The 6,592-nt window shown below is 43.4% G+C and overlaps 1 long non-coding RNA gene across 1 annotated transcript in view; it reads left to right on the forward strand.

Annotated features, from left to right (window-relative positions):
* Positions 1 to 5,740: 5,740 nt before the first annotated feature.
* Positions 5,741 to 6,592, forward strand: part of LOC116673895 (uncharacterized) — a 17,782-nt gene continuing 16,930 nt past the window's right edge. Inside the window, exon 1 of the long non-coding RNA XR_004327908.1 lies at positions 5,741 to 5,867. This is a non-coding gene — a long non-coding RNA (uncharacterized LOC116673895). The remainder of the gene's footprint in view (positions 5,868 to 6,592) is intronic.

Here is a 6,592-nt window from a genome sequence, read left to right on the forward strand (position 1 = left end):
AATTGAAGCTTTGTAAAGCAGATCGGGGCAGGGGCGGGGGTGAAAGGGGGGGTTCAAAGGCGAACGGCAAACCTGGCAACAACACGGTTTTTATTTCAGAGGGCTCGGCACCTTTGATGTGTGCTACTTCTTCTGCTTTGATACAAGAGGTCGCCATTTCTGGTCGAGGGAGCTCGGCGGACACAACAGGCCTCTGGGAAATAGAAGCGGCCGGGTCACGACTGGGAGAAGAGCAAGAACTGGACACGAGAGCGCTGAAGTGGCAGAGATTTATATTCATGCAAAGATCACACAACAGTGCACTCCAAAGAAATAGCGGTGCATTAACATATGTTATGTGAGTCTATGGGCCCTATTTTAACGATCTAAGGGCCTGGCGCAGGTGCTTTTAGGGCGTGTCCAAATCCACTTTTGCTACTTTGACGGTGGAAAAAAAGGGTCCGTTCGCCAGGCACATGGTTCTAAAGGGTTGTACTTGGTGTCTTCATTAATCATAGGTGTGTTCTGGGTGTAACATGCAATCAACCAATCAGCGTGTCCTTGCCCATTCCCTATAAAAGCCAGGCATGTTTGTACCTTGGAGCATTGCTATTATGATGGTGGATTTGCACAGTCATATTTTTATTTGTAATTTTTTGCATGTGTCATTGCTGCTGTGCTGCCCTGTGTGTGTCTAACAATCATGGTGTGGGTGCTGTGCATGAGCCTAGGCACATTTTACTACTGCGCTGTTAAATTAACTATGAAATGCTGACTTTAGACCAGGTTTTTGTTAGTCAATGGAGTGATCACTTTCTCATCACTTGCCGCAAGATAGCAATATGACCAGAATGCACCCGAACACACCTCCCTGTAAGACCAGCACGCCCATGGGTTTAAAGATGGTCCCGGGTGCATTTGCTATTCAAACATCGTGGGAAATTAACAACTGCGTCGGTCTTAAATTAGCAAAGACACGCTGCATCGGCTTTGCGCCGGGTGCAAGATAGGGCTCTATATTTTAACACCCAATTGTCCATGGAACGTGAATCACTGTTGTACTTTTGTTTTTCACAATTGGAACTTGTGCTCCGACAACTTTTGTTGGCCAGGGAGGGTTTGGTCACGTCACTTTTCTCGACCTTTAGTTTTTTTTCAAGTTTTTGTTGCTTCTTTCGACATTTTTTTACTAGGTAATGAGCTGCCAGAGCTACTTCTGTTATTTCACAGATTTATATCTTAGAGTGTAGCTGTAGGGACAAGAGAGCGCTTTCAGGTGTTTTAACCTAATCTTCAGGCCGCCATGTTGGAGGTTTCCAGACAATAACATAATTCTGTAAGACAGGCTGGAGATTTGCCAACAACAAAAACCTTTTTCAAAATGAACACCTGAATAACTTTTTCCAAAGCTTTGAAGCTGAACATGAAGGTTTTCCTACCTCTTCAGTAGCTTTTTCATTCAAAACCCGAGGCACTGTTTCATGCATGCAACCCTTTCCTCAAGTATTCAGGTGATCCCTATTGACCCGAGGTGAGTGATGATAGCAACCAATTGAGGGTACGAGATAAAGACGCAGGAAGATGGATGCCCCTGGTGTTACAATTCCTTCTCTTTGGCCTCATAAATACATCTTTGCCTGGACTTCTAACCAGTGACACCCAGTCGAACACTCACTTTAGTTGTGTAGCAGAAGGGTAACTCACCCTTCCAGTGTCTTTTCATTGCTGGCTCTTTTGTTCAACATAAAAGGAGAAGGCTCTACATGGAGAGGCAGGGAGACACTTTGAATAACATGCTGATCAATAAAGACCATCTAGCATGGAAGGTAATGCTGGGTAATTTAGAGTGTGGGTCGTTGGAGTGTCATCGATAGTGCTCATAGTGAGAAAGGGTTCATGCTGTGGGTCGTCCCCACCACGGCTGATTTGACCACATAAGAGGCAAGGTGCTGCTAGGTCAGGCCGCAAATACAAATGTTCTCTTTGTATGGGGGTTCAAAGCTCGGTAGGAACTTCCAGGTGGGTGGATTCTCTTGAAAGTAGAAGGTTGATGGTTTGAATCTTGAAAGTAGGATGGATTTTGGTGGGAAATGTTAATATAAGAGCTCTGAGGAAGTTGCTCAACCAAACTTGTTTTGGCAAGTTAAAGTAGTAGGAAGTTGCACATGTAGCTTTTGTTTCTCTGCACACAGAATATTGGCAATGTTTTTTCAATCTGTCGCTTATTGCTGTGCAACTTTTTGTTATTCAAAAAAAAAAAAAAATTCAGTGTGGCATTGAGTATTTAACACTGTAGAAGACTGAATTCTAAACTGAGCAAATTAGGCAAATGTTTTGTATGGCTGATTTAAAGAAAATTCAAGAGATGTTAAAGAACTGCACACGCTTTTTAATGCCAAGTGACCTCAAAGATTTGCAATGCAGGAACCAAAACTAGAGACCAAATAAGTAAACCTTGGAGCTATGTAGTTTAACTTGAAATCTAAAAGTCTGCACGCCTCATAGGGTCTACAGCTCTACAGCATAGAGTGTCTACTGCTCTTCTCACTCTCCCCATGATGAGCTGTGCTGCAGAGTGTGTTGTTGCCTAATTCCCTCTAACTACAGCCCTGTGTAATCACATACCCCAATTAACCACCTCGGCTCCCCGTTTCCCGCATCATGCACGCCGCCCCATCTTCTCGCCACACCGCGTAATTAGCTTTCATCTGAAAAATGAAAAGAAAAGGAGCACCTCAGCAATTGTGCAGCCACTCTTGTCTTTCTCCCAGCAGTCTAGTCCTCATATCATAATGGCCTGCGCTTTCAATCAGATGGATTTTTATCGCTGACACTAAGAAGAATTGGCCCTCATCCCTCCTTCCACCGTCCCCAAACAAGCAACCTGCCTCATTTGAAAGCTTATGCTCATGAGGAAGCTATCAAAGAGAGTCCTTGTTGTGACTGGGAGGTCTTAGTTTGATATTTACAAAGGATTCAATTCCCTTCAGTGTATGTGTGCGGCATAATGGAAGGATCAGGTTCGACATATCCCAACAAGGTGTAGTACCTACCAATTCATTAACATCCAACTAAAGGGTAAAAGGACACAATAATTCCATTGGAGATTTTTTGGTTTTAATCATTTTATTGGTTGTATTTCACTCAAAAGTTTGCCTTTAGCAGATCTTTCATTTATATATAGACTGACGTCACCATACTGAGATTCTAGTCAGAATAGGAGTCTGATACTGCTCCATTGGGCTGTGATTATGGGGCATGTTTCGACCAAAAATGCCTCTGCACTCACTTGGATAGACCTACAACCAATCAGAACAACGTAACTCAACATTTTGAGTTTGTCTGTTAAGTGAAAGAATTAGCTAAATTCAAGCCATGCAACATTGAATAATACAGTATGTACTTTAAAATGACAAAACACAAGGAAGATTTAGATCATTTAAATGTATCTAAAAATGATACCAGGTCATCCATACTACTCTATACTACTTGTATTAAGTTTCCTTAAATAGATAATTATAATGTAAAAAAAGGCAAGTAATTGTTCAATAATTTGAGATTTTCAAGAGGTTTTTCCTTACACTGGCGATTGTTTTCACCTTCACAGCTCACCTAAAGACAATAGCACGTTAAGCTTTGTGTAGATTTATCATAGTGTCACATTAGCCTTTCTTCTTAGGAGGAGAATAACTGAATATCTGCAAATTGGTACTAGTGTGGCAGCACATGAGGGGTTTTAGAAAAAAGAAAAGCACAAAAGTCAGATGTGCACAGCACGTATTTGCTACATTCCCTTTCAGGCCCATGTTATGCCTTTTGAAATCAGCACAGTACACTTGTGTTGCTGTTGAGTTTAACTCGTTTGCAGTTAAAATAAAAAGTTTGTCACCTAAGATCGACTCTTTAAGCCTACTGTTAGCGTGAAGCTTTCCTGCAGATGAACAGAGAGATGATGTTATTAAGAACTTAGCAGCAGCGTGATGTGAAGACTCCTCACAGGTACAGTGGTAATGTGACACGAACACCACGCTTAGGTGTCACTGGGATCAGTTCCAGCCCGCTGAATCATTGTTCAGTCATATAAGTGAGCAGCCTGCTAATGATACAACCTTGACATTTAACATATAATAACGGATCGGTTTAGGAGGTGATTTGTAGGTGAAACGAACCAAAGACCTTTTAGTTTAAAAAAAACTAAAAAACATGGCTGTATGAAATTCTTTGCCTTGTTCTCCCTGTCTCTTTACCCCACCATCCCCCTCCTTCAGCTCTCACCGTGTTTGTTCTCTTATCTCTCCTTGTCCTGAACAAATCGATGAGGTGCTCGTTAGCCCAGGGATGTTCATCTGCGAGCCCTTGTTTGGTGAAAAGATTTGTCTAGAACTCGGAGGGGCGGGGGCGTGCAGCCCTGCATGGACAAACGTCTCCAGAAGTGGTGGATCTATAGCTTATACAGGTCCACCGGATGTCATATTAAGTCAGATCTCTCACCAATAGCTTCCATGTGGTACGCTTTGTAGCTGACACATGAACGTATTAACACATTAAGTGATTCTCGACAGGGAAGTAGTGTCTTGGAAGTGTATTTTCTACCCAAATATCTGCCGCCGTGTTTCCTCATTCAAAAATGATTGTGCTTTTAAGGTTTCTTGCTTGTTGTGTGCGCCCTGTTCCCCCGTGAGTTGGCTATTGTTTACTGGATGCCATTCGTTTTATCCTAAAGCAGCCGCCACCCTTTTTTTGGGTGGTTTGTGGTGGTCCCTCCCGTTCTGCTACGTAGCCAAGATGGTGCAGCATCCGGATACTCACTGCATTTTGCCATAGGCTACTTGTCAGTGTTGTTACGACCAGTAACACGGCCAGTGTTGGCTCGTTAAACAGTAAAGAACACTGCAAACTAACTGCTTACTTGGCTGCTAACAAAACCCCTGTCTCCTTTTCCCCATGTGGAGAGAATAAGACTAATTAGCCTGAAAGAGTTACCTAGTATTACCTACTTCTAGAGGGGTTTGTGTTGTGTCAAACTGACTCACCAGTGAAGTTCTTTTGTTCGCGTCTGAAGACGGGCCTGCTGACTCAATGAACACGTGTCTTAAGGTGACCTCCGCTCCTGGTCGGTGCTCCAGCATCCTTCATCAAGACGGCCAACACACGGGCGGGTGCAGCTCCAGCCTCTACTTGACTCTGGGAGTCTGCGCTCTATTTTGCACTTCAGGTTTTAAAAGGTGTATTTACAAAAGTTGGGACGTGGGAAACCAGAATAGTCTTTCAGCGTTTTCATCTTCAATCAGAAACAGTCTCTCTGTGTGTTTCTCCAGCAGCTTACAATGCAGCAGCAAGGCTCTCCAGCCTCAGCCTGCATCAGCCTTCATATACTGCATCCCAGGTCCACCACTTGCATTCCTCCCTCTTGCTCCCTTCCACCGAGGATGCACAGGAGAGCCATGAGGAAATCATGGGAGAAGGGAGGCAACAAACAAATGTGTTTTAGAGGGATGAGACATCCTTTCCCCTGAAGCGTCACATTAATTTGTCAGCTTTTTGGGCGGAGTTAGCAACTCATTCGGTTGCATAGCTTCCTGGAAGGCTGCTCTTGTGTATCCTCGCCTGTAGCTCCTCTTTGAACCCTCCTCGATGCTCGCTCCTCGGGGCAGAAATAAGAACTTTGAGACGGCCTTCACCTAGGGACAGAACAACTTCTGTTTTGACTGAGGAGTTGAGGAGCTATGACATGTCACCCAAGGGACATTTGACATACTTTCTATCTCACCTCCGCATTGATCTGAAAGAAACTCCCAGTATGGCAGTGCAACATGCTGGCCTGATTGCCATCCACAACACCTGTTGCTTGTTGAGCTTAATTGAGTCACACACCACAACCCTGACATGTGCACGTCTGGCCCTGCTTACTTCCTAAAAGACATGGGGCACATCTCAAAACAGTGTGCGCTGTTTTGCTTCGGTGTCCTGGTTGAACGTGTTCCTTCAAAGCGATGTGAAATGGCGTGCATCGGCTTGAAAATATGTTTTCTCTCTTTTGGTGGGTGTGGCTCTCGTTTATTGGCTGTGTCACAGGTGATCAGGTGACCAATCAGCAGACCAATCAGCAGAGCCCTGCATGGTAACTCATTCTAATAAAAAGCACAGCGCTTGCACACACCCCGTTTCAGTTTAAAAATTGTGTTTTGTCGAGTCTGAACGTGGTCCTAGACTAAAGATCTTCAACAGTGGGTCCGGGACCCCTAGGGCGGGTCTTCAGAGTTACTCCCACCAAATTATCATTTTTCAGGAAGTTTTTATTCTTAAAAAATGTAAATGTATTAAAAAATGCATTGCCATTAATCCAACATATTATTAGCAAGAAAAAAATTATGTTATTTACAAATAATTAGCCAACACTGATGATATGTCAGTTCCAGTTTATTGTGTCAACACGCTCGTGTTTTGTGATATTTCTCTTTAACGTCCTGCTTAAAAAAAAGAACAAGAATGTGGCTGTACTTTGTAATGAAGCGGTTGTTTTTTCACATTTCATTAAAACAATGTTTTTACACTTACTCGCCATTTCACATGAGTGGAGCTGGCTTGTGGGCTTTCATACAAACAATCAAGG

The sequence above is a fragment of the Etheostoma spectabile genome, chromosome 24 (genome assembly GCF_008692095.1).
Source record: "Etheostoma spectabile isolate EspeVRDwgs_2016 chromosome 24, UIUC_Espe_1.0, whole genome shotgun sequence".
Lineage (NCBI taxonomy): Eukaryota > Metazoa > Chordata > Actinopteri > Perciformes > Percidae > Etheostoma > Etheostoma spectabile.